The sequence below is a fragment of the Haplochromis burtoni genome, unplaced genomic scaffold, assembly GCF_018398535.1.
Source record: "Haplochromis burtoni strain Fernald_Lab_line unplaced genomic scaffold, NCSU_Asbu1 Contig_233, whole genome shotgun sequence".
Taxonomy (NCBI): Eukaryota; Metazoa; Chordata; class Actinopteri; order Cichliformes; family Cichlidae; genus Haplochromis; species Haplochromis burtoni.
Genome location: NW_024582594.1, coordinates 739,202 through 764,793, shown reverse-complemented (window position 1 = coordinate 764,793; position 25,592 = coordinate 739,202). Strand labels below are relative to the sequence as shown.

General features: G+C 39.4%; 1 protein-coding gene across 3 annotated transcripts in view; it reads left to right on the top strand.

The window, feature by feature from the left end:
• The window catches only part of LOC102313022 (axin-2), an 85,950-nt gene that overhangs the window by 42,395 nt on the left and 17,963 nt on the right, over nucleotides 1-25,592 (top strand). For all 3 annotated transcript variants that reach the window (XM_042226889.1, XM_042226888.1, XM_014340804.2), the window contains exon 6: nucleotides 9,638-9,694. The gene's annotated coding sequence lies outside the window, so the exon portion shown is untranslated. The remainder of the gene's footprint in view (nucleotides 1-9,637; nucleotides 9,695-25,592) is intronic.

Sequence of the window (25,592 nt, the reverse complement as noted above, 5' to 3'; positions counted from 1 at the left end):
ATCACACAAGTGCCCAAATAGCAATTAGCTTATGCAAACTGCTGATTGAAGCTTGGTCCACATACTGACTCCTGTTGCCTAGGTAACGCTCTAACGCTAAGGGTGCAACCCTCCACAACAGTCCCAGTTTCTCATATGACCCCTTGGGTAAATTAATTGCCCAGCCCTGATGGAGCCCTGCGATGTATTTACCACCTCCTCAAATGTAGCCTCTCCTGTAATTGGCAGTGCTTCAATTGCCCACCTTGAAGTTGAGAAAAGTTTCAAAACTTCACATCGCCAGCGGTTACGTCTCCTGTTGCTGCTTGAAGTCTCTGAATGTCATTGATTTTCTATGGTCTCTGGGCCCACGTCGCTTCTGGTTGCTTGATGTGTGGACACCCCCTTTAGCTTGCCTCGTGTGTGGTGTCACGTCAAGCATGCCCGCCACAAAGAATTGAAACAACTCATAGATGTGCACCCTCCAAAAGCTCTGGATGTTCAATAACACACAGCAAACATTACTATTTCATGTTTTTTCCTTTTTTACTAGCACCATACTGCTCCGTAGAAGCTTTTTCAAAATCAGAACGCAAGATTTTAACAAAGGCTGACACAAAAATTTGTCTAAGCCTGAGTTTTGGATAACCCTTGATGACATCACTACAACACAGTTTGAGTAAAGAGAGTAAAGAGAAATGCAGGGAAGAAATGGTATTGGAAATGAGGAGTGGAATCGCCATTTTAAATGTCAGAAATAAATCTTTGATTTTTGAATACGTTTACATATTTCTCTTTTTTAAATTGTACTCTTTTAAAAAAAGGTTTTGAAAATCTATTTGGGGTATTGAAAAAGGTTTTTGAACTGAGGTTTTGAACATGCAGTTGGTGGGGATAGGCTAATTGGTAACTCTAAGTCTACGTCTATGCTACCGGTAATCAGGATAAGTGAAACGCTCCACGTCCACACTATCGTTTTTGATCGTTTTCATCCACACTGAAAACACTATGTTCCTGTACTGCGCATGCATAAAACATAAGACCATTTACCTGCATCATTTCCATCTGCGGTTTATTTCCTTTCCGGCTCTTTGAAACGTCGCAGCAAAATGTTGAGGAAAAGTGCCAAGTTTTGAGAGCAAACAAAACAACTGCTGTACAATGCCGTCCACCATCTCAGTTGAATTGGTCACATGACTGTATCATATGACTAATATGCATCATCGTTTTCGAGAGCCTCCGTTTTCGCAGTCCACACTGCAACGCAAAAACAGCATTTTCTCAGGTGTGAATCTGAGTGCGAATGTTTGTCTGTGGCTACGTCCACACTAATGCGTTTTCCTTTGAAAACGCATCGTTTTCTCTCCGCTTTGGCCTCCCGTCCACACTGAGACGGCGCTTTCCTCAAGGAAAAATGCGGCTGTCTCATTGCAGCGTGGACACACAAAAACGCAGACTTTCTAAAACGATGACGTATTTTAGTCATGTGATGCAGTCATGTGACCAAATAAACAAAGATAGTGCAGTGCATTATACAGCGGTTGTTTTGATTGCTCTCAATTTTGACTGCCCTAAAAAAGATGAATATCAGTTTGTACATGCTCCAGATAGCTTTTTTTCAAATTCTTTAAGGTTCACTCACTTTTGCGCATGCGCAGGACATAAGCGTTTTCATCTGTTTCAGTGTGGACACACGACTCTGTGAAAACGACTGAAAACGCTAGTGTGGACGCGGAGCATTTTCAGATGAAAACGCCGTTTTCAAATCTATCTGCGCTAGTATGGACGTAGCCTGTGTCTATATGTCAGCCCTGCAATAGAGGGGCAGCCTGTGGAGGATGTATCCTGCCTCTTGCCCTAAGACAGCTGGGATAGGCTCCAGCTCCCCAGCGACCTTGGAAAGGATAAGTGGAAGAGAATGGATGGGCTGGATGGGTTTTCGTTTTAAATTAAATAATAAATTACTTTAGTAATGTTTAAATAAATAAAATGATTAAAAATGAATTTACTGTTTTAATACATTATTGAAGCACAAAATGCACGTGGCTCTTTTGGTCCTCCAAACTTTGGAGTCCAAATCTAAGGCGAGGCTCCTAACAGAGGGATTTCAAATGCTTTTTATGCTCCTCAGGAGTATCTGGCACTTTTATTTCACCCGTGCTCTGCCTTTGGTTTAAAGTCTATAAAGCTATAAAATGAAACTCTCAGAATCATGATGTAATAGGATTATGAGCTCATCCTGCCTCCTAGAACCAGCTGAATTTGCATTATTAAAGATTTGGCTATAGATTATATAGTGAAGAAATATTTGAGTATAGTGACTGTTGCTCTACTCCTCTGAAGTGAAGAGGGTGGGATATACTATTGAAAGCTGTGCTCTGAGATAATATGCACAAATATCAGAGCACACACGATTGCTTTATCAAATGGCATCACTGCACTGCTGCAGTTAAAGTTCTTCTGGTCTGGGACTGCACGCATGACTGTTTTCTTTATTCAGAGAGTGTATTTCTTTCAGCAGTACCAGGAACACTCACACAAAAAACACTCTCTCCATTCACATTCTGCACCCCCTCGACCCCACAGCCCCGTGTCACTGTTTACCATTTTGCTGTCCGCCCTCTCTCTTGACCCCGTCACCCTCTGCTTGGTGTCTGGCAGCATCAGCGTCTGATGTTCCTGACATCATCTGTCACAATGACTCCGCTGCCACCTCCAGCTCTACTGTCCATTGTCCGCCTGACAGTGAGCGGCCTTGTTCGGGCCGAGGACGGCGCTGGTGTGGCACGCTCCCTCTGTAAATGATAAAAGAGAGCGAGGGAGTTGAGCTGAAAGCGCGGGCCTTGTTTGGCCGATCGCGCTGGACGCACGATGGTGAGCTGATCGGAAGGCGCCTCTCTCCCCTGACAGTAACTTCTCTGATCAGTCAGATAGAAAAGAAGAAAGAATTTGTTTGATGTTGCGATTCGAATAAATACCATGATGTTAATCTTTTTACAGTGTTAATCACATTTGGTGATAACACATCTGTGGTTTGTGTGTGTGTGACTACATTTGTGCCAGCATGAGCACATCAAATCTGTAAATATGAGAGAGGTTATATGCATCAGCTTCAATCTGATGTTTACATTTTTTGACACTCTTTGTCTCTTTTGAGTAACAAAAGTACATTACTAAGTCACGTGTGATTGAGATCCATGTATAGGCTTGGAATTGTCTAAAAAGTTTGCATGCAAGAGGCCAGTATGGTGCATCTCTGTCAATATTCACTGATGATTGAATCTTACCCAGCTGATTTTGAAGCATACAGTTTGAAACGTGCAGATGAACAGCTTAGTATTTGTTTCCTGGAATTCCGCAGGGATCCACATCTGGAATTGATTTTTTTTTCTTTTACTTTTATTGCACTATGAAAACTCGGGAGTCTGAGCTGAAAGTCGAAATGAGCAGCGGCAACTCAGACGTTGTGATTTTACCCAAACCCTCTGACTGTCAGGTAGCCTGGAGAGAAGCTTCAAGGTGGTAAACTTGTAAGCATCTGGCTAAGCCTCTAAACAGCTCTGAAAAAGTATAGGAAAAGAATGTTTCTGAGCCCCAACTGAGTGTTTTTAAACCAGATGTCTTGTCCTTCTTTCATGATCTGTTCTATTAGATATCGATGTTTGATATATTTGATCTGACGTGTCCATTTGATCATGCGTTACACCTTAACCGGCTGAGACAGTTTGGGGTCTTTTGTAATGTAAATTCGACATCCTATGGCCCATGTCCTTTGAAGGATGGAAGAGACTCAGACAGACCTAGACAGAGAATTTTCTCAGGAATTCACTGTAGGTGTCACACAGACAAAGCGTGCCCCCCTCCCTCCTCAAAAAAAAAAGAAGAATCCTGCTTTCTGCCACACCATATGGAGAATTGTCCCAATTTCTCTTCGTTTAAATCAAATGCAGCACTTCTCAAGTTAGACCTTTTGTAGCAGATACCACATGCGATTTGGGCTCTTGTGTGGCGACGCAAACTTTGTGACTTTTTGATATCTTGGTGAGTGCTGTCTGACAACTTTCTGTCACTCACGCTCTCTCCTTTCTCTCTCCCAACCAGCAAGCATATTTTCTACACCATCGATTGATTAGCATACATCAAGCCCCTGTCGTCATAGAAAAACTTCATTTGAATCTTCAGTACTTTCTCTGTGTCTTTCAAGCAGCAGCTGTCAGCCACATCAACACTAGACATGCTCTGCGCCAGACAAAGTTAAATTGAAGCACACTCTAACACTATATATAGATAAAATGTCACTTCTTTCAAGAGACAAGGCACCTTCGAAGTCGTCAATACAGACTGCTTTATCATGGGCAAAATAACTTTGAAAGCGGAGAAGAGAGAAAAGATGAAACGATTATTCTCTCTTCCCACTTTGTGCTTGAAAGAGGGAAAAGGCGCGATTATTCTAAAGTGGGTAGAAGCGTTTAAGGGGCTTGCTTTTTGATCTGCCTGTCCATCAACGAAAACGAAGAGCACCTCCTGATGCTTCTGATCGTTAGGTGTCCTCAAAGTGTCTCAAAGTCTCTTTGTTATGGCTGAGTGCGTCGATTAAAGGGAGGAATATCATTTATTCATTTTGCCATTGAGCAAAAGAAAGAAAGGATTCAAGAGCTTAGCGTTCATTTTCGTCAAACTCTTGAGGTGCGGTGATGAAGTCAGCTTTCTTTTCAGATACGAGCGGAGTTGAGGTAAAAAGATGTGGAGCGAAAGTTTTTGCTCGGCAAATTTTGAAAGGCCCCACTGATCTTTGAGATAAAGTAAATGGTGTTCAAACTTTATTAAACTTTTCTTTTAGCGGCACGCTGCAGGATGACACATCTGAGGAGGATTGTGTCTAACAAGGTGTAACTGACGGTTGTGGCTAATGCATAAACATATGCCCATCACCCCGCCCACACAATCTCTCTCCTTCTATTATGTCTGTATCCGTCTCATGCTGCACACGCGTACACAAAGGCACATGCCGACCGAGGAAATATCAGAAGATTAAGTATATGTTTATTGGGATGTGTCAAATGGATTTTAAGCATGTGGGTACACAGAGCGTGCTAGGGTGTGTCTGGTTCGTCTTTTCACCAGAAGACAATGCTATATTCATCTTTGCTCCATTTTTCAGTTGTGGTATCTGATTTTTAACATGCCTCTCGGTCTGGAAGTCCCTTCCATTCCTACTGTTTCGTTCTTTTTCTTCATTTCTTCTTTTTTTTTTTTTCAAATGCTCAATCCTGTTGCGAGGTATCTCTTAGAAGTTGAAAAGTTCTTTTCAAGCCCAAAGTTTTTGCCGTCTTCACTTTTCAACTGGCAAGATGAATATCGGTGGGACAAAGCGTAGAAAGGAAAGGCTTTTGACAAGACTTCTGAAGGCCCACGAGCTCGTCCTGTCTCTCCCTTTTGCAGTTTTCCCATAACTGGCTTTCTCGCACGGCTGCTGAAAAGACACAGAATCAAATGCAAACTGAGAAGTCGCAGTCTTTTAAGATACATCAGTGAGGCCCTTGTGGAGATGCTGCTCTGCTTAGGTTTTTCACAAGTTTTGAAAAATGAGAAATTGGTGCATTCTCTCTTGTGATATCAGAGTGGCTGACAGTAAGTTCATGTTCTGTACGTGCAGGAAGACAATGCAATGAATACATGACCTGGAGCAAAACCGAGTGCTGAGGTGCAACCTGGATTTATATGTCAGCTCTTTTAAGTGAAACAACAATTTTGCTGTCATGAAATCACAGAAGCAGTGCTTACTTTAAATGAAACAGACCTTTCCCTCATTCATAGGACTGTGTGTGATACGAGAGCAATGAATCAGCGCACTTATCACGTAAAGCAACATAAGTACTCGATACTTTATTTTCTTTTCTGACAGCCGTGCGTTGCTCTATGCAGCTTGTGCTGTCTGGTCAGTCTGTGTTAGATATTTGAAGTCTAAACACTCAATTTTTTATGTTCACAGAAGATGGGTGTGGGTGGGTTGGGGTGGATTGGGGGACTGTGGTTTAACACTTTCAAGAATCACTTTGTGGGGCGACATCGCCGGGCAGCCTCGAGAAAAACCTGAAATAGCTGAAACTAGACCTCTGTGCAAATAATCACCCTGGGCCTCTGTAAACCATCATGTTTATGCATTGTAAATTGTGAAAAGGAATGCTTTAACATTGTGTGGCGTATGTATTTCAAGGCTTTGAACATTGGATGGTATCCGAATTTCACCCACACAACCACAGGCTTTTGCTCTCGCCTTTGACTGAAATATCATTCAGATTCCAAAGAGACTAAAAAAGAGCAAGATTTTTTTTGTTGGTTTTTTTTTTTTGAGGCTGCCTAAAGAATGTGTCTGAAATTATTCCCAAGCTGCTTTCATGCATTTAGCTACCACTGCTGCAGGTTCAGAAACCCTCCACAGGCTTCTCGGTATTCTAAGTTTTTCTTTGGTGACCATGCATTTTTGAAATTACACAACATGCTTGGGAAGATTTGTGCCTCTGCTTCAAAAATGTTCTGAATCCAGAGAAGACATAATCGTTCAGTCCACCAGTTCCATTAAACTAGACTTACATAGTGAGAACGAGGTGCTCGTATATGCACACAAAATGAGATATATTTAGATACTAAGAAAGGTTGCAGTCATTGCACCGGTCATCTACGTCCTATCTGTAAATTACTTAATTTGCAACACACCTCCTCATCTAATGTATGTTTAGGAACCCTCATGGACACTTTTTGGGAACAGAAACCTAAATGTCTGTCAACCAGTGACTGAGAGATTTATAGGTTTTATCTTCATAACTTCTCTTAAAATTTAGATTCATTGGTATTTAAGCAAATTCAGAAGTAGATTGACTGAACCCAAAAACCTTATTCTTTTTAAAAATAATACATTTAACATTTTCTCTGACTAAATATGTCCATATTTTGAAACATTTTTGTTTTATTTACAACATTTTACACCCCTTAGTAGCTATCTTGGCTAATGTCTGATAATACCACCAGATTTGCTGTGTTGGAGTTTACAGTGCCCCACCTGTCGCGTTTTGATTTCTGAGGCCAAAGGAAAGCTGCCTCTTCACTTGGTAAATACTCGGCTACATTCAAGTCAAGTCAAGTGGCTTTATTGTCATTCAACCATGAGCAGTGGTACAGTACACAGTGAAACATACGACAACGCTCCTCCAAGACCATGATGCTACATGTAACAGACAATCAACGCAGGACTACATAGTGCAAGTGTGAAAAAATTGCAAAAAACAAAAACAGTGCAACACCAGACAGAACAGAATGATACAGAAACAAGACAGTGCGATAGAAAAGTGCAACAATGACTAGCTAGTTGTCCGGTTTGATTGGGTGTCATTTGGTTTCAGTGGTCATAAAAACAGTTAAGGTGAACTGAGAGATGGTACAAAAAGGTCACTGGTGTTACCCTATGAAAATGACCTAAATTTGCATCTAATTAGTAATGCATTTATTTAATTTTTTTCATCAATATGCCACAGATGGTATGAGCCATAAACTCTTCCGAAGTAATAGCAGCCTAGTTGATCACATGGTGATATTGTATTTAAGGCCCAGAAATCCAAAGCTTTAGCTCTGACACAATAAAGTCCTTTACACAGTGAACATATAAAGGTTTTGCAAATATTTTGTGCATCAAATATGTTTGTGGCTCACCTACTCTTAATGCAGTCATTCACGCCAACTGCATACTTTGCTGGACAAATGAATTTAGTTAGTTATTTTGCTCCAAGCTCAATTTTGTTTTTGTTTTTTTAATGCGAATAAACAGATCAGTCTAATCAGATCACTACATCTGGCAACAAGTGGGCTCATATCTCAGAATGTGCACTGGTATGCACTGAATATACAATGATGTGGACTGAGTAAAATAATGCTATTTTACCTCAGACTCAAAGCTAGACACTGCTCTGGGTCAGTCGGCCCTCTGAAATTATTTCTCTGCCTCAGATATGGTCCCATCTCTGCTAACAAGCGTTCAAACTGCCCCAATGACATCTTGAAAAATGTATGAAAGAGTTCGTGATACAACTCCTGGATCAAAGCATTAAATTCTCTCTGCTGCTGAACTTCTCATGAGATGAACCCAGAATCTCAGTTTATTACTTTTCTTGTTTAGAAGCATTAGGACCAGATCTTCATCACTTGATGTTGATATCATTTTGTTTGCATTTTTTTAGGATGAATTTTTCACAAAACACAATCTTCTCTCTGTTTATATACATTTCAGGACAAGTATGTGTCTGAAAAAGTCAGAGTTTTGTTTCGTTTTTTTCCCAATGTGCTTGGTGAGTAATGTAATGGTGTCTAAATCTGCACGTATGTGGGTATTTTTTAATGGAAATTTCCATTTTTCTGTTTTCTGCAAAAAAAAATAAAGTGAAGCGTTGTTAAGAGCATGCCAAATCAACAGCAAAACCCTTGGCGTGTAGCAATTTTAGCTCCTAGCTTTTTCCGATTAACTTAATACCAAAATGACACTCTTTAAAACCTGGTGGACAGAATTTCACCAGTGCTGATGCACATGAGATCTGTTAAAGTATTAATTAATATCAAAAGTGCCTATTGATTGGTGCATGTTGGCATGGTCTATTGAGTCCATGACTGTGGGCTGTCTGCACATTGTCCTCAATTTCCATTTGTCACAACAGGAGACTGTTCACGAGAAAAACACTGGAAATAATCATTTGTTCACAGTTACCTTTAACTGCTATGTTCTCACATTGACTTAATTACACATAATGCAGTCTGTACTCATATGCTGGGAGGTTAGTCCATTTAATGTCAGAGCCAACTAATTCATACATTTCACATTTATAGCTCCACGGGATAATGCATGTCAGACTTGGTATAGCACAAACCCTGGCAAAATATATTCTGTTAAGATCATGAATTTGTACATCTTGCAAAAAGTATGCTCAGTACTGTCCCAGTTTAATTTTAGTTGATTCAACTGCGTTCCGCTGTCGAGGAAAAAATGGCCGAACCCACAAGTGCTTTTGTATCTTTGTCTTTTATTAACTATAATGCTCTAAGTAAATACTCACCATTCAGACAGACACCAGAGAATGTACTGAACTTTTGTTCGCGTTAGATCTTAAAACTCAGTCATGCCTGCACTGCTTTGATCTCGTCACACTGATAGATGTACACATTCATGCATTCCCATGAATGCACATGTATACACTTACACACGCCCAGGTCAAATCCTCTTTTTTGTGAAAGAGCAAAGAGATTTTTATCAGGCAGAAAAGCACGTAGTGACTTTTTGGAACTTTGAAGCTCGAAAGGGGGCACCGAAAGGAAATATGATAAGTTATGTCTGTGGAATGTCTCTGCAACAATGTGCAAACATTTTGAACTCTCACCTCATTTGCTGGCTGCTGAACTCTTTTTGTAATCGCTCGGGCATTCCTGTGCATTTGAAAACTTGAATCTAGATTTTCTTCAAACCCTCAAGTCTGTATAGTATCACAGATTATCTCACAGCTCAGTGTCTTACAGAAGCATCTACACAAGGCCTTCTATATGGGACTACCTTTGATAAAATATGCTGTAAGCAAAAGAGCATTTTTAATTTGTTGTTGACTGTGTTTGTTTTTTATAGGTGTCGGCTAAATTTGGGGGAAGACGTCATAAGAACTGAACTTAAATGCTTCAATAGGTAAGTCCATGTCTATGGTTTTTCTCTGGGATTTGAAGTTGTTGTCACATTAAGATGCCACTGGCATTCAGTCTTTGAGACAATTAATTTGCCTCATGAGCCCTTTTAAAAAGCTTATTTCTGGAACATGAATTGTCATCCACATTATATGCATCTGTTGTCACGCTGACAAATGAATCCCCTTCATTCTCGCCAAACTGCACATAACTGATTTCAAGTTTGGAACTACAGTCATTCTTCTTTGTGCTGCTGGTTTGCAATGAAGGGACGACGTGAACTGAAGGGGAGAGAAAGATGGTGGATGACTCAAAACCTTGAGTTTTATACTCAGCATTTTAAACCCCAAGGCTGCCAAGGATGCATTACAGTCATTTGACTGAAATGCACATTATTAATATGCTTTTCACAAATTCTAACACAGATGAATTTGACATATACTTTTTTGAAGACTACCACATTCCCCTGTTGTTATATCACAGTGCTTCAAGTCGAGCCACAAACTTTAAGTATCGTACAAACTGAACATTTCAAGGTTTTTATCTTGATATATGAGTCCATTTTATCTTATGTTGGATATTGTTGGGTATTATCATATTTTTAATTGTATCTTGCTTAATTGGGAAAAGTTGGTAAAACCATTATAAGAAATCCACTTGTTCATATAATAGACCTATTCTTTTGTTTCTGGCCTCCACTTTCAACTCATAGAGAGTTCAGTGTAGCTCTTCCCAACAATTAATTGGAGCACCTGGGCTTCCATTGAAAAAAAATAGTTACACGTTAGCTTAAAGCTACTTTTGGGAACTTTAGGAACCACAAGTAGGCCTGAGGCCTCCGAGGGCAAAGTACTCCATTAGGAACATACATATGAGGTCTGAGATGATGACATGTACTACCAACTTGTCAATCACAAGGTAGGCCCACTCTAACCACAGCCCTTTTGACTTAAATGCAGACCATTGTTTATAAAATGAAGATTTTGATAAAGGAAAGAAAGGCTTGCTTTCCCCATAAGCTTCTATACAACTAGACTTATTTTTGCAACCACAGGAATTGTCAACTGAAACCATTTTAAGTAATCTTACCCAAAAGCTACATCCATGTTTCAATAGATTAGTTTGCAACAGTAGCCAACTAAGACTGGAAATATATAGAGAGCAGTGTGATTTGATGATGTCGGTTGAGCTTCAGGTTCTCAAATGTTGGCATTTGATTCATTTCTTCGTCATATTTTGAAATGATGCTCAGTCCAAAAGAAACCTTTTCAAGATTTTATTTAATGAATAACTGGCAGATTTGAGGTAGTAGTGTCATGTATTACTAATATTAAATTATGATATAATTGTTTTGTTGACTACAAAGTAATAACCATGAGACATGATGGCCAAAAATATGGCTCAAAGGTTACAGCTGTGCTAAACAAGAAATGCTTTCTAATAAATGATAAGTCTGGAATTTTGTGATGGAAAATGTGCAGGGACCCTGATTAAGAGGATTCTTACAGGCGTGAGTGCACACACTCACACACACACACACACACACACACACACACACACACACACACACACACACACACACACACCATTAGTCCCCAGAGCTCCAGCTGCCCAGGGCTCTAAAGTCACGTTGTCCCAGTGTGATTGAAGGTCCAGCTGGTAGACCAGCCCTTTTGATCCCTTTCCCTTTTATGAGAAAGACAAACAGCTCCTCGTAGTCACCCACACTGGAGTGATTGATACACAAGCACACACACACACACCCATGCACGCACACACACACAGAAGCACACACACACACAGGCACATACACACAGGCACACACCATGGTTACATAGAGGCAGACACATATGCAGACAGGCACATGTGCACACAGGGAAAGGGACATGCAAATGCACACACACAGACACACAGATATGTATATACATATATATACATACACATGCACATTTTCTTAATGGATGGCCTCTCTTCCACTGTAATCACTCTGCTAATGACCTGCTTGAACTCTGAATGAAACCCAGAGGGTGAGAACAAAAGGTGGGGAGAGCTACAGTTGAAGTCATGCAGCATGTGAACACAGCTGGCTGGAAAGATTTATTGTGGTTTGTTGTTAGATTTTAATAATCTGAGAGTTTTGGTGGTACTGGCTTTGTAATTGGTTTAGATATTTTACTCCATCATGTATAATCAAGTCCCTGCCAGTTGACAATTTGGCTAAAGTTTGAATGAATTTCCAACACTGGAAACCAGAGACAGAGGTTTTATCTTTTAAAATACTACAAGATGAACACTGAACTGTTGAATCACCAGCTGAACTGTAGCATGCTTCAACCTGGACTCAGCTTAAAAACAATACAAACTGGTCAACTTTTAAACAAAATCAGATGATTGCTGTTTACATGGGCGTGATTAAGTGCGTGTAGAATGTCCAGCCTATTCGGTTAGGGAGTGATATCATCACAACAAGATTCCTTGTCTAATCCCAATCAAACAGAATATGGTAGTAATAACTAAAGGGATGAATCATCTGAATAATAAGAGATGGATTTGAAAAAGTCATGCTGATTCATTCATGTCACCACCACAACCCCCACTTCTGAACAAGAGGTTTTGTTCGTATGTAAATCTGTGCAGGCTACCCATTAAGCATCGTATAAGGAAATGTAGAAGCCTAACCAGTATTACTTAGAAAGTTACAGCCATATTCCAAAAAGTGTATCATGTCATTGCAAAATCATTCATTAAAATGTTCTTATTTCTTGTCTGAAAGCCCAGGAATCTTTTTCTCTTTTACTTTAACTAGAAAGATCTGTTGCATGTATTTTAGAAGTCATCAGTTGCTTGTGTTCATTGAGCTGTCCAGATTTTGTTGTGTGGGGCCAGAAAATACCTGATCTTGATATAACCGTTTTTTTACTTCTAGCATTATTTATCTGGTCTGCTGCTGGTGGGTTTTGTCTTGAATGAGTAACTTTAGCCTGTTGGTAGGTGGGTTCTATGCAATGTGATGGCATCATTAAACATCATGCATAATTTAACTTTTGTGGATACAAATGAGATGTTGTTGTGAAATTAAGACAATGCATAAATGCTAGTCGACACGATGATAATATACTGTCTGATATAAATGAGAACCTTTAGGGACCCGTGTACCAAGTTTGGTTGCCCAACTACTGATGAGAGACACATTTAATGTTTCATATTGAGTAACAGAGTAAAGGCGCCATAGCACAGCACCTTTTTCCTGTATTTATTTTAGTTGTTCCAACCCCCAAAAATGGACTGAACTTTTCTAATGTAGTTTCTGTAGTTAAACTGATTTGGGCTAGCGTAAATTAATAATAGGATATAAAAGGTTTTATACTGAGCAGCAACTTTAGAACCACAGCACCAGAAAGATGCTTCTAATCATAGTTAAACTATTTTAAATTTACATTTACTTATAATGTGAAGCCACTGAAAGAGGAGGGCAAAACGTGCTCCATGGAAACAATGTTGTGTAATAAATTTAAGAAAAAAACACATTTATTTTGATAGAAAGTCAACATATGAACCACTTAACACATTGGCAACCTTTTACCTGGTTTCAAGATAAAACAATCTTGTGAGCCAAATGACTTGTTAGGATCATTTCAGGCTACTTTAACAGATGAAGCGTTTAGCATATGGGTCTGGAGCTTTTGGCTATGATATAAACACAGTTAAGCATTAATATAACTGTTTATTTTATGTGGACAGCAAGGATCCCTGTATTCCTAACCATGAGTCATTCTGTGATTTGCAAGGTAATATCCAACCTGAATGTTTAAAGTGGGGTTTTCCAGTAACTGCCTTCTTTTTTAACTTATGCCCCTTGCGCCTATTTTCCCCTTTGGCAAACTGAGAGAACAATAGAGGGGACAAAAGCTAGACGATAATAAAGAAGAAGAGAATGTGCAGCCGAATCTTCATTTCCTTGGTGTCTACTGCCCCAGAGGCCGTTACAGGGCCTGCTTATATGGGACCGATCCACGCATGGGATTCAGAACTGAAATGAAACTGAACTTTGATGGGATTTCCCTGCAGCTAAAGTAGTGGGCACTGCGCGGTGGATGACAAAGAGCTTCCGCACGGTGTCATCCTTCTCATTTTTGCACCACAGGGCGTCAGGATGTCTGGGTTTGTTTTTAGACGGGCAGTTTGTAATGATAATCTGAGTGAGCAAAGAAGAGACTAATGCGCTGATGGTTATTTCAGAGTGTATATATAGAAGAGTTGGAGAACTCAAGGGACGGTGGCGAGTAGATGGACAGGATGAAGGACAAATGCAGACAGACGCAGAATATAAATAAAGATGGAAAAAATGAGTTGGAAATCCACAGGCAGACAGAACGGCAAAGGAAAATCAACAAAGAGATATGGGAGAGCAGAGAAGGACAAATGAAATAAAAAGGACAGAGATAGAAATAAAAAATCTAGATACTGGGAGTCCTTAGAGGTCAGACTCTTTTTCTCTCTCTCGCTCCGTTTCTCTTACGGTAATCCCTCTAGTAGCAGTTAGTTGTCAGGCTCCTCCATAAATCAACGTTTGTATGAAATACCAGCAGGAGCCAAAGGTCAAAGGAGAAAATTAGCAGCTGTCTTTTCCTCTCCTTTCATGTTAGCCGGGGGGCTAATCACCAAGTGCCGCATCAGCCTCATTTCCACTTTAAAACAAACTCTCCGACAAGCCAGGGAGGAGCTGTTTGCCCGCTCTTACATTTTATGGCACCGGGTTTTATTCTGAGATTGAGGAGGGGGGGGGGATTGGTGGTAGAGGAGTTAAGGGTGAAAGGGTGGGCTCCTATCCCCCAACCCCACCACACTTTCTCACATCTTTTCTCTTACTCCACTTTCACCTATCACATCGTCTTCAGGTGTGGGAGGGCAAACAGCGGAGCATGCTCCTTTCGCACTGCTTTGTTGACACATTTGAGCTGCCGCCGGAGGACCAGTAATAACTGACAGTCTGCTTTCCTCTCAGCTCAACTCCAAGGTGGTTTTGCTTGTTGATATGGGTCCCGGTGAACCTTGATGACCTTTTCACTCCCACAATCTATTATTCCCCCAGCTTACCGTTAGGGCTTCCCAGTAGTCAAAACGTTTGCGTCTTTGGAATAGACGTGGCATTACTGGCTAGCATTAGTAGACTGAAAGTTTCAGAAGTGTTTCCAAAAATGCTGAAGGGTGAAGTATATTAATTTATTTTTGTTCTTCAGGAACTGGAACGCATTGAAAATAATTTTCTTACTGCTGTTTTTCTCTTGCTGTGCCCTTTCCTCTACTGTGTTTATTTTTTGTTGTATGTTTTTCTCTGTACATGAGGTGGACAAAATAATAATGGAAATAGCGGCAAAGTTATATTCAGCCTTTTTTTTTAATAAAGCACACAGTCTCTTGGCTCACATGAGTATAATTGTGTTACATTTCTGTGGGATGGTCTATTATCCGATGATAAAGTCATATTAAACAAGGCCAAAGTTTCAAGTAATGATGTCTGCTTTTTTACAAGTACTGATTATGAATCATAACTTTTTTTTACTTGTGTGGACTCTAAGGAGAGCCAATAACATAGTTTTGCAAGTGACCATTGTCAGTTTCTAGTATTTATACTTGTCCCAATGTGCCTCTGTTGTTCTAAACTAGTTGGCAGTGGAGTTTGTCATACTTGACCTGAAAACCAAAACCAAAACAAAAAGCATCCAGACGTGCACAGGAGGGAATAATGGTACAAAACGGGCCAATCACAGTGATTGATAGCTGCATCAGTGCAATGTGTGCGTAAGTAATAGCACAGCGTTTCAGAAGGGTTTGTGGTTATGACATACCTACATAGGTGTAGATTTAATCCAGCAGCATACATCTCCTGTTAGGTTTCAGACTGCTCTAAAAAGTCTGTCTGGATGAGAACAGATATCTCTTATATGGGCATCTGAGGCACACGGCTCTACTGGTCACCCAGAGCCTCCACCCTTCTGCTATTAAAACCTTCCTTTTGTGAGGAGCAGCCAATCAGGAGTAGGCTGGAAAGAAAGCTAAAACAGCTTGTTTAATAAACAGGATGACCTGATGGAGAAAAAAGGAGCAATTTAAACTGTCAGTCATGGAAAGCTCCTTTATTCAGGTTTCAGAATAAATGGAGTAGAATAGAGTAGCAATATATAATATATATAGTATATATATATATATATATATATATATATATATTATATATTATATATATAATATATATATATATATATATATATATATATACGTATGTGAACTATATATTATGGGTGACCAAAAATGCTTAACATAATGTACTAACATTGCAGTGTTGTTATTGATCAATCATTTATTCAAAATTCAGGTCCTAGTATCTCAGTCAGTTATTCATCTGCATAGCCTGGCTGGCACACACACACAAACAAAACAGAAAAATGATACCTAAACATGTGAAATGGAGGATCATTTGATTGTTGGATGACTCATTCTACCTCCAGCTGCTCCTAAGTATTTCACACTGCCTGAGCAAAACTGAGATAGATAGATCTATGATCACAAAGATAGATCATTGATGATTAGATAGATAGATAGATAGATAGATAGATAGATAGATAGATAGATAGATAGATAGATAGATAGATAGATAGATAGATAGATAGATAGATAGATAGATAGATAGATAGATAGATAGATAGATAGATAGATAGATAGATAGATAGATAGATAGATAGATAGATAGATAGAGTCTCATTGAAAGCAAAAAATCACAGGCTTCAATAACATTTGCTTTTATAGCGTTTTACATCAATATCAGTGTTTATATATTTCTCCTTCCTCCTCCCTGCTGTTCTCCTCAAACATCAAGTTTCACTTGTCTTCTGGAATGACATGTACATTGTGATGCCAGATTCGCTGTAGTTAAAGCATATAAACAATACATAATACATGAATAAGAGAAGCAGACACGTTTCTTCTCATTTTTCTCTCATTCTTCCATGCCTTCCTCTTATTTCTTTGGCCCTCTCCCCCCTCTTCCTTTCCTCTGCCTTCACTTTACAGCTTTTTTTTCTTGCTACGCACCCTTTCTCCATCTTTTTTTTTCTCTCTGTGGGAATGTTTTCCCTATCGGTTGTCAGAGCAGTCAGTGAGGTGCATAGCAGCAGCGCTTTGTTGATGTTCCTCTTTGCCTATCTGCTGTGCAGTGTGTTTTGAAACTCACCCTCCCTTTGCACACCTGCTGAGAAGCTGCATGACACTGGGAAACATCCCACAAAGGGGTCAAAACACTTTTATCTTAGTTTTGGTTATCGATTTAGAAACTCTCTCAGGAATAAATGAACAATATGCAGCTGGCCAGAGTTGAAGTCCCAGACGATCGCACTCTTTTGCTGCATCTGGGACTTCCTTTTTTCACAGTAGGTGGGCTTAACTCTTCATTTAGTAAAAATATTATAACCCCAAAGGAAACATTCAAAGCCCCGAATATTATAGTGAACCCAAACACAGACTTATAGAGAAAACTTCATATGCACATATGTGTGAATATGCACTTGTGTAAACATCACACGGCCTACTTATTGTTAGTGATCTGTAGCATAGACTGTATATAAAAGAAGGACATTGCCACCGGGGTTATTTGGTGGTTTTTGTCGTGTTTTGAAGCCATTGCGGACTCTATGGGAGACCCACATTTAGATCCAACCTCGAGTGGCCATTGGAGGGACTGCAGTTTCACATCTGGTAATCGCTATTTCAACATGTGGATGTTTTTCCTGATTTCTTTCATCGCTTTGTGAACAAAGCATTTTTCCTCTCAAACATTCTCCAGAAAACTTGCTTATTATATAATCAGCTTTTCATTATGACTAATAACATGATCGTCATCCTCACAGCCTTCTACTAAGAGCTCTAGCCTTAGTGGATTTGATTTCCACTGTAATCACGAATTTCAAACCAAAAAAAAAGGAAAAGTTGTTTTTCTCATAACATTTTGTTTATGCACATATGACTCACAGTGGCTTCTTACTAAAAATGACTGAATGCTACAAATTAGGCTTTTGGGTGGCTTTGCTTTGTAAGTGCACTTTGTGATTTAACTTTTGGGGACTTTCAGAGTGTGAGGCACAATCTTAAAAGAGTGTGAGTCACACTGAAACCATGAAAGCATGCATAAGCACGATAAAAGCTATAGTTGAAGGAATTTTGTTGTTGTCGTTGTTGTGTTCTCTAACTTTAAATTTGTTGTTACGGCTGGTGAGTTTATGCAAAGTTTAGCACACAGGCTTATATGTTACAGTGGAAAAAAATCAGCATGTGTTACAGATGTGCTACTTTCATGCATATTAACACAAACCCTCAGCAACTGCAATGAAAATATGTTTTAATAAAAACAACCTGAAAAGGTTTTAATGAAATCGAATCGCTTTTCTAGCAGGTCATGGTGAACATATATTCTAGGACAACTAAAAGACAAATACCATCATCACATGATTGGCAGGTAAGTCATTTCATAAGCCAAAATCTCTATTTGACAGCTATAATAAATCACGGATTCTCTCTGGCAAGCGTTTTTGTTTCTTCATGTTTTATTGGTGTAATTTGCATTTGAATGAGAGATAATCAGAGACTTACGTTTCTGAGTTTCTGATCTCTTGTACTGAAATATTTTTTCTGATTTTCTCCTTTTTTTTAATCTCAAACGACTTTTGTTGAACACTCAAATGCAACAAGGCTGTGTTTTGAACAGCAAAAAACAATTTGGAAATGAATTTGCCCAGTAAAACTAGAGACTACAGGCAGAAAGTAGTGCTCCCTTTATGTACTTCAGAGCACAAAGTGTGTTTGAACTCTCCAAGCTGCTGAATGGGTTTACAGCTTTCTTGCAGTAGTTTGCAATCTGACATAAAAATGAAAGTGTTGTAGTTGCCTAACATTATGCAAATGACTGAAGCCATAATTTTCCTTTACTTTTCACTTAAGCCACTTTTGTAGCTTTTAACCTCTGAGGGCTAATGCCTTGTTTATTACAATTTCTATAACTGATATATCAATGAAATCAAAACAAATCAAAACATGACAACCACACAAAAATCCAGAAGTGCACAACAAGTCGAAACACCAAAGCAAGGCTTGTCATCTTCAGTGAAGCTGCAATTTGCAATGGCAACAACTGCAGGCATAAATTAATCTTAAGTCACTGATGACAATTGATGTTTCTTATATATTTGATACACCAGCAATTGTTTTTCTAGTCTAATGTCAAAGTATAACAAACATCCCCTCAAAGAAGTCCCCAAAATATATGTGGCTACAGTTACAAACAACATTAGTATAATAAGTGCCATTAAAAAAAAGTAATTACGTTGCATTTTTTGTGGAAGATTCTAATTTTTCACGAGACCAGATTATGCAGTGTCGGTTAACTTTCGCATTAGCTTATCAGCTAACCAGCTCGTCAGGTATCTGTGTTACAACTTGTGGTTCATGTGTTTCGGAGTTTAGGTCCTTTTTCATGTGGTGTTTGCATTATTGTGATCTTCAGTAATTATGCTCCCTTAAATCCTGTGAGTGCCACTTTCGTTGCTGTGACAGGCTTCGTGACAAACAGTAGGAAGGAGCTCCAACCTCGCAGAGCTAAAAGTAGAAATTTTAAAAAGGGTTTTAAAATAACACCAGTCCTTCACACAGGTGATGAAATATTTGTCTGGTTAATGCTAAGCCACACTGAATTGTTTCGTTTTGCCGCAGAGTCTGACACTGTGTTAGGACATAGCCATACTTGTCTGTTGGAGCGTGTCGGTACTGGCAAGATGTGTATGTGCTGAAATCACAATGGCTATAAATGTTGTACATTAAACAATGAACTGCTGTCACATTTCTCTGCTGGTTTTCTTGTGTACTGTTGTCTCTTCTTGCTGTTCTGCCCAGAATTCAACAGCCGAGTGCCGGATCTATGCGGCAAATTCATTTTCCTTATCAGTGCATTGAATTTGCTGTCCAGCAGAGCCTCGGTTAGTTAGCAGTTGTCAGTTTGAACTAGCATTTTATTTGGCCTCTAATGGGTCTTAGTGCTCGTTGCTATCAAGCACTTTTCAGTATCATTTGTCTGATGCTCATTAAGGACGGCTAAATGAGCTCAAAGTGAACACTCAAACATTTGCCTTGCTTTCGCAGTCACAATCGAGAATCACTTGATTTTTCATGCATGATAAATTAACAAACATAATTATAATTAATACTCATGAAATTGTTTTATGGAATTACAACTGCAGGAACAACTGACACAGCAAATTTAGCGCAGTATGCACAGAGTGTAGCATCAAGTCAATTAAACTTCTGGGATATTTATCTGGTCAGTTAAGTAGCAGAGGAGGTTGTTAATCAGTTTCAGCTGCTTTGATGTTAATGAAATTAACAACAGGTGTACTAGAGGGGCAACAATGAGACAACTGCCAAAACACAAATGGTTTTCCAGGTGGACGCAACTGACATTTCTTTTCTTTCTCAGCTTTTCTGACTTTTTCTTTATTAGTTCTGCATTTTGCAAAGGTCAGCGTCACTACTGAGCAATACCTGCGCTTTAATGTGGCCGAATAGGTAGTCCAACTCCTCAAGGATGACACATCAATACGTGCCTTTGCCAGAAGTTTTGGAGTGTCTCCCAGCACAGTCACAAGAGCATGGAGGAAATTCCAGGAGACTATCCTCTATTATAGCTGGACTTTAACCCATCAGCAGGACTTGTATCTGCTCATTTTTGCAAGGAGGAACAAGATGAGAACTGCCCAAGCTCTACAACATGACGCCCAGCAGGGTACTGCTGTGAATGTCTCTAACCAAACATTTTCAAATATACTTAATGTGGATGGCCTCAGCATCCTCTCCTGGGCCCTGTGCTCACTACCAAGCACCATGAGCCCGGTTGACATTTGCCATAGAATCCCAAAACTGGCAGGTCCACAACTGGTGCTCGGTACTTTTCACAGATGAGAGCAGGAGAACACTGTGGAGAACATTAAACCGCCTGTAACACTGTACAGCGTGTCCAGTTCGTCAGTGGTCAGTGATGGCCTGGGGAGACATATCCATGGAGGGACTTAAAGAGCTACGCAACGGCACTGACTGTCATTAGGTATCAGTAGAGATGGGAATTAATAAGAACTTATCGATTAGATTCCTTATCAATTCTGTTATCAGTTCTTACTAGGTTCTAATTAGCTCCAATTTGAGAGTTGCCGCTATCTCTAAGCAGCACATCAAAGACATTACATTTATGCAAATTAACTGCATGTTATGTTGTCACATGTTTGTCCATGTTTGAGTCTTTGCTTTCTATGTTGTGATCAGTGTTAAGGTCATTACTCAAAAAAGTAATGTATTACACATATTACACAGAACATTTTTCTGTAATGCAGTACATTATTTAATTACTCCCAGGAGAAAGTAATTTGTTACGCTACTTGTTACATTACTTTTGCATTTCTCTGTGCTGCAATGAAGTAGCATGCCAGATCATTCTTTCACATTGTTTTTTGGGGTACCTTTGAATTCACCCTTCTATAGATTGATAAATTAATTTCCATTAAACTATGTGGCATATTTTAGTTCCCAGTTCATATCAGTATAGATATGACTTCTTTCCACAAACTGAGATCTGATGTGATTTCAAACTGTCCCTTCATTATTATTTATTATTGTTTTGGGGGTTTTTTTTAGCAGGGTAATTTTTTTATAGTTCTGTAGACATTTATAACAAAGCAATCCAGCAAGCAGATTGTTTTTCTAGCTGTGTAAACTGTCTTCCACCTTAGGAAGAATGAAAGAAACACAAACAGTCGCACACTCTGTCCGTCTGTACAGACTGGCTTGGCAAACATTTGCTCACATCAGATAGAGTTTGGGTTACCACAAAGGTTTGCCAAGCCAAAACGGATTAGGCCAAGCATCACAAGCATTGTTTCTATACATTATTAAACTTTTAAGCCACCGAAAAACAGGATTGTAAGAAAAAAAACGGGGAGAGTGGGAAGAGAAAGTAATTATTCATCCTCAGCACTCACATGCACCCCACAGCTTCTATAGCAAATCCCTCACTCAGCTTTCAAAAGATGACCATTCAAGTTTTATTTCTTATTTTTTACCTTGTTGGAAGCCTAACCTGATTGTTGTCACCCTTGATTTATTTAGACTCTTCCCGAAGTTGAAATTAAAGTTTATTTTCTCAAATTGGTTCTTTTTAAAGGAATGGTCTTAACAAGCCATAACAAGCAGATGAATGGCTGCCTTCTCAAACTTTAAGGGTGTTATGCACCATGTCCGACTTCAAAGCCCGTCTTAACTCCACACTTTAATTGTATCTTCTTCAAGCCTGTCTGCCTGACCGCCATCTGATTCTGCTGACAACTACACTCTTCTCTCTTCTTCATGCTCATCCTTCTATCGCTGCACTCTTCTCTCCGTCTTTCTCCATCTGTCATGGCAGATACAACTTTGCAACCCCCCACCCCCCAATTCCAGCTCTTCCAAAGTCTCCTTGCTACAAGTGTCAACTCAAGCACGAGCCCCAAATTACTTTTTTTGGATGAGTGTTGACATCTACCACTCAGTCATCAGCTCATTCACACTGAATGATGCTATTTGCCTCCCGCTCATCCGCTCTATTTATTTCTCTACTGCCACTTTCTTTCTTTATTCTTTTTTTTTTTTTTGGTATTTCTCTCTGAGCCTACAAACAGACATTCACGCTTCTCTCCATATGGGCTTTAATTTGCCATTGTCCCCCAAGATATTCCTCGCTCAGGCTTGAGATAAAGGGATAATCACTTCAAAGGGAAGCTGAGGGGGAGACTGCCCCCTCCCTCCCAGCTGAAAGGAGAAGTGGACAATACGCTAATTGAGAGGGGGAACTGATCACAGGGTCTGTTCAAAGGGACGCCTGGCCACGCCCCCTCTTTCCTCCGACGCACTTAATTTTATTAGTGTTTATGGTGATGCTTCAGCCAAAATTATCACTCAAACCCACCACAGCCTTTGAACTCCCAAATATTGGGTTATTTGCAATTATCCTCCCTCTCTACTGTTTTTTTTTTTTTTTGCTTCTGTGCTATTTTAGCTCAAGTGTAGGATTTTGGGTAGAGGAAGGAGGAATAAAAATGAGCTGTATAGAATTTATTGTTCGCTGTGATGTGATGCAAATCCAAAGTTTCTTATGAAAAAGCGACAAAAAGTGGGTATAGAGGCCTACTGTCTGAGTGATGCAATTAATGCAATGAAAAGCTAAAACAACGTTGTTTTAGAAAAATTATTCCTTAATTTTCACTGTCATAAATTTATGTCCTTTTTCCTGTGAAAATACATACCTTGTCTCTGCCTTTAATATGAGCTACAATTTAAGATGATCTTCATCTATGTTCTATGCTGATGCACCAGATGCCTTTAATTTCTTCGGAACCACGAGCTCCCAATTAGCCTCCAGGTCACCCTGTTTTATTGGGGCTTTATAGCAAGTCAGTGGCAGCACTCTCGTCCTGTATTGTGCTTTTAAAGCATTTGGATCTTCCTGTGAAATGGTTAGGGCCTCAACAAAAGGGTCAGGGCAGGGTCAACTTCAAAAAGGGGCTTCTTGCGGCCACTTTACAGCACCCTCTCTCTCTTGACACTGCTAAGCAGAAGAGCGCACATTCATAAGGTCAGCAGGTGTGGTCTCATGGGCTTAGAATCTCATGACACTTGTCAAATGAATTAAAGTAGGCAGCAGCTTGCAGTTTTTCTTCCATCTTTGTTGATCACAGCAGTCTGACTCATAGAAAACGGATTAAAAACAAACAAATCTTCAATAGCCTAACATTACACGTCATTAAAAGTAGACTTAGCAAAGCACGAGCAGGCTCTCGGCCTGTCAGCAAAAATTCATTTTTTCATTTTTTCTCCATTTCCCAGTGATATGTGCGGCCTAATTTAATTTGAGTGAAGATAGCATCTTATCCGAAATGTGAAATATCCTACTTTTAAGATTGTCCTGCACTTCAAAAATTACATTTTATAACCCCTCTATATCACAATTCTCCTTTCAAAGCTGACTTTAAAGATGTCAGTGTGCAGATAACACTACGGCTACATATTTCATGGCTTTAATTTGGACCTCACGATCAGCCAAATGTCACTTGAACGTCATAGTGCCAATGCTGCTGACCTATTTCGCGTTCCATCTTGCAGACTGAGGCACTTATGGAGCATTTTGGGTGCTGGATTGTTTGGATTTGTGCAATGTTCCATTTACAGAATCATCCAGTAGTAAACTAAAAGCAATGATGAATGACCTCTTCATATTCAAACTGTCTCTCTCTCACACACAGACACACTCACACACACACACACACACACACCCACAAACAAACACACACACACACACACACACACAAAAGAGAGAGACTCTGCTGTCATGCAGCTTTCTGATAACACCAGTGAAAATTTCTTAAAAACATGCAACATTCAGGAAGTGGTTGGCAGGATGTCAATGTAATCAGCTGGACTCCATTGCTGTAAAGAAAAAAAAAAGAAAGTCCTAGTTTTCTGTAGAAAGCTGAACTATTTCAAAAATACACAACACAATATGTCAGAAACAAAATAGGGTTGCAGGGAGCAAGTATCTATAACAGAAACAGTACGATCTTATACTACTGCAGATGGATGAATGGAATTATGATACAGTGATTTTGCAATACTCAACACACGGCAAAAAAATCATTTATGATATAACCTATGACATTAAAAATGTGTCATTCAAAATAATTACTTCTCCCGTTTGCCATTTTTCACCCATTTTCTTCTTCACTCCATATTACAGCCATGCTGCTGTAATAAATGCACTATATGGTTTAGTTTGGTATTGTCTTGCAAAAATATGCAAAGTCACCCCTGAAAAAAATGAGAAAATCTTGCATTAAAACTAGTTTATACCTTCCAGCAATGATGGCATTTCCCCAGATGTGCAACTGCCAATTCCATAGACACTAATGCGCACCCATTCAGCTTGCAGAGATGCAAGCTTTTGAACTGAGTGCTGATAACGAACCGGAGGGTCCCTCTGTTATTTTGTCCAGAGAACACAATATTCATGTTTTCCAAAAGGATTTTAAAATGTTGTCTTTCCAATTTTCCACTTTTCCCCAGTCCATTTTAAACAAGCTTTAGCCCCGAGGAGATTACAGTGTTTCCCCATTAGGTACCTCTTCTTTGCATGATAGAGCTTTAACCTTTGTGACACAGTGAACTGTGTTCACAGACGGTGATTTCTGTAAGTGTTCCTGAATTCATCCAGTGATTTAAATGACTGTTTTTTTTTATGTAGAACTGCCTAAAGGCCTGGAGATCAGGAGCATCGGGTATTGATTTTTGGTCTTGTCCCTTGCGCACAGAGATTTCTCCAAATATTTGTGATATTATTTACTGTAGTTGACGAGATATTCAAAGGCTTTGCAGTCTTACACTCAGCAATATTATTCAGAATTTCCCAGTTTGAAGGTTTTTGCAGATTGGTGAACTGCTGCCCATCTGTACTTCTGAGAAACTCTTTCCCTAAGATGCTCTTTTTATACCCAATCATGTTAATGACCTGTTGGTAATTGTGCTAATTAATTTCAAAATGTTCTTTGTTCAGGAAATGTCTGTTTCTTTTTTACTTTATTCTGCCTTTTGTTGCACCTATCCCAACTTTTCTGAGACATTAAATACCATCAGATTCAAAATGAGCTACAATTTTCACAAGTATTATAATGTATCAGTTTAAGCATTTGATATGTTTTCTATGTTCTATTGTGAAAAAAATCTGGGTTTGTGACATTTGCAAATCATTGCATTCTATTTTACACAAAGTCCCAACTTTTTGGGAATTG